We start from the raw sequence: 3,660 nt of genomic DNA on the forward strand, positions 1-3,660 counted from the left end.
GGGAAAGATCCAGACCTTCTTTGTGTAGGCACTACTATGAAAGAGAAGTCACTGTGGTTGTCATGCTTGTGGAACTTGGTAGGAATTTGCCCACAAGGCATCAGCAGAAAAAATATCCTCTATTGCAGTGGTTAGCAAACTGCGCTTGTGAGCCACATGCGGCTCTTTGGCCTCTTGAGTGTGGCTTTTCCACAAAATACCACGTGTGGGCACGCACGTACAGTGCGATTGAAACTTCGTGGCCCATGCGCACGAAGTATTTTGTGGAAGAGCCACACTCAAGGGGCCAAAGAGCTGCATGTGGCTCGAGAGCCGCAGTTTGCTGACCACTGCGAGTCTAGTGTATCTAGAAAAGCTAATAATGTGGAAGTATCCGCTAGAAAAATGCCCAAGGGGGAAGAAGTCAAGGGAAGTTGTCGGAGCTGAACATTGGAGAAGCCATCCTTGCTGCAGGAACTAGATACTTGGGAGGCAGCCTGGGCAGCCAAACTCCGGAGAAGCTCTCCGTGGAGCAGAAGCTGGGCACTGAGGAAACCACATGCACTGAATGAGTCCATAGGTAAAATCTCCAGTGAGGAGGACAGGAGAGAAACTTATGCTCTCATGTGATAACAGAATTTTTGGAGCTGATAAACAGGTTTTAAAATAAAGTGGAATTTGCCTACAAGGATCAGGGGCTCCACAAAGAACCCTAACAGCTAGAAAATGAGGAAAATGAAGGAGAATTGAGAGGAAAATGTAGTAGGGAGAGTAAGGAAGTGTTGAATGAATGCTTGTGTTTTAAAGGAGGTAACAGCCCTGGCCAATGTGGTTCAGTTTGTTGGGCATCGTCCTGCACACCAAGAGCTTGTGTGTTTGAACCCCAGTCAGGGCACATAACCAGGTTATGGGTTCCATTCCCCATGTGGGACATGCAGGAGGCAGCCGATTGTTGATATTTCTCTTTCTACCTCTCTCTTCCTTTCTCTCTAAAATGTTTTTATTTAAATTCTTTATTGTTGAAAGTATTACATATGTCTCCTTCCCGCCCCCCCTCCATTGACCAAAATAAAATAAATAAAGGAGGTAACAGAAATGAGAGGCTTGCATCTTCAACTGAATGGATATTGCAAACTGAAACTGAGAAACTGAGAAAGTAATGGGATTGAAGTAGATTACAGTAAAAACATTTTAGAACTAGAAGGAGTAAAGGAGTACATTCATTATATAGGTTTATTTATTTATTTTACATATATATATTAATTTCAGAGAGGAAGGGAGAAGGAGAAGAGATAGAAACATCAATGATGTAAGAGAATCATTGATTGGCTGCCTCCTGCACGCCACATACTGGGGATCTAGCCCGCAACTCAGGCATGTGCCCTTGACCAGAATTGAACCTGGAAACTTTCAGTCCACAGGCCAACGCTCTATCCACTGAGCCAAGCTGGCTAGGGCTAGATTTTTTTAAAAAAAATTTTATTATTATTTTATTCTTTATTGATTAAGGTATTACATATGTGACCTTATCCCCCCATTCCCCCCCCCTCATGCCCTCACCCCCCTAATGTCTGTGTCCATTGGTTTTGCTTATATGCGTGCATATAAGTCCTTTGGTTGATCTCTCCCCCTTCCCCCCACCCTCCCCTGCCTTCCCTCTGAGGTTTGAGGGTCTGATCATGCTTCTCTGTCTCTGGATCTGTTTTTGTTCATCGGTTTATGTTGTTCATTATAGTCCACAAATAAGTGAGATCATGTGGTTTATTTTTTAAGATCTAAATAATATATATGATTTGCCTAAGATCACACAGTTAATGAAGGATCTGGAATTAGAGCAAAATTTTGCTGATGCTCACACCATTCATTCTTTTTCTACTGCATCATGCTGGAAAGAGCTAGTTTGAGAGAAGTAAAACTACTAGCAAATTAGTCTGAATTTCAAAGGACACACATTAAAATGCATGTTGACTTCCGTCCCTCCCCGCCCCCCCTCCCACACACACACACACAGGCATGGCCGCCATTATCACTGCCCTCGGTCCAGGTGCTCTGGACAAATTGCTTCCGAAAGGCGATGCGAGGAAGACTGAGGAGCTGGAAGAGGATGACAACGACGAGCCAGATGAGACCCTGTTAGAGAGACTCTGGGGTCTGACTGAGTTGTTTCCGGAGAGGATCCGGTCCGGTCCATGGCCAGAGCCACTTTTTTTTTTTTTTAATCTAGCACTATGAACTATATATTTTATTTTTTTAAACTATATTTTATTGATTTTTTACAGAGAGGAAGGGAGAGGGATAGAGAGTTAGAAACATCGATGAGAGAGAAACATCAATCAGCTGCCTCCTGCACACCCCCTAACTGGGGATGTGCCTGCAACCAAGGTACATGCCCTTGACCGGAATCGAACCTGGGACCCTTGAGTCCGCAGGCTGACGCTCTATCCACTGAGCCAAACCGGTTAGGGCCGGAGCCACTTTTGATCTCCCCCCCCTTTGTGGCTCAAAAAATGTACAGGTTTTTCAGGGCAGCCTTGTGGTTTGGGACAACTTCCTTCATGATCCTGGCTCTTCCTGTTGTCTTTGAGACTGAGAAGTTGCAAATGGAGCAACAGCAGCAACTGCAGCAGCGGCAGATACTCCTAGGACCTAGGGCCTAACATAGGGCTGTCAGGAGGAATGCCAGGGGCTCTACCTTCACTTCCTGGAAAGATCTAGATTATTACTGCTATATTTGACCTATCTTGGTGGGAGAAGTTTGCAAATTCAATACTGTTTGAACTGCTGATGTTTTTTTCCTTTTTGGCACCAAAAAAAAACTGGTTGGGAAAATTTCCCCTTCATTGTCTCTTGGAGAGACTCCCAACTTGCAACTGTGCCCTCCAAGCTTTCCTGACTTACTTCTCTCCTCACTCTGACACCAGAGTGCATCGATGCAGATGGTCACTCCAACTCCGGCCATCCCGCCTCTCACTAAATTACTCCTAACCAGAAGGTCTCCTCAGTGTCTGCTTGTGGAGTAGGAACTGATGCCAGTGGGGAGGATGTACCCCTGACCATTAACGACTGTTTTGTTTTGACATGCACGCTATATGAAATACAAAATGCATTACATCTGTAGTGTAAAAGCAGCCACTGTGAATTTCTATGTATGTTGGAAAAGAGGGAGGGCCAGCAGCAGTTTTAACCACAGGATGGGTACTGTGGAGGGCAGAGCAGGAGCTCACTTCCTCTGCACACTTTGGCCATTAGACCTGTGTGTGTGTGTCTAAAAGAGAAAAAAAAAAGACAGTGCTCACTTTTGTAATTAAATACAGTGGGGCCTTGACTTACGAGTGTCCCGACTAACGAGTTTTTTGAGATACCAGCTGTCTCTCCGCCGATTTTTTGCATTGAGTTGACAGAGTAATTTGAGTTAACGAGCTCCTTAATGAGCTCGGTCTCGGAACAAATTAAACTCGTAAGTCAAGGCCCCACTGTATTTAAAATGATTTTAAAAAATGCATGTTGATGTTAGCTCAGGTGAAAAGCAAGTTTACTCAGACTAAGAAATTCACATCAGACATTTTTGTAAGGAGGTGTTGTTTGTAGTATATTTTAAAGGAAAAATGGATATTTTAGGACTAGGTGATTTAACTTCAGCTGTTCTATTTTAAAAAATGTGAAACAATATACTGAATGAGC

General features: G+C 43.9%; 1 pseudogene; it reads left to right on the forward strand.

Moving 5' to 3' along the window:
• The first annotated feature begins 1,992 nt into the window (after positions 1-1,992).
• Positions 1,993-2,721, forward strand: LOC102440549 (annotated as a pseudogene).
• Positions 2,722-3,660: the final 939 nt, after the last annotated feature.

The sequence above is a fragment of the Myotis lucifugus genome, unplaced genomic scaffold (genome assembly GCF_000147115.1).
Source record: "Myotis lucifugus unplaced genomic scaffold, Myoluc2.0 scaffold_4, whole genome shotgun sequence".
Classification (NCBI taxonomy): domain Eukaryota; kingdom Metazoa; phylum Chordata; class Mammalia; order Chiroptera; family Vespertilionidae; genus Myotis; species Myotis lucifugus.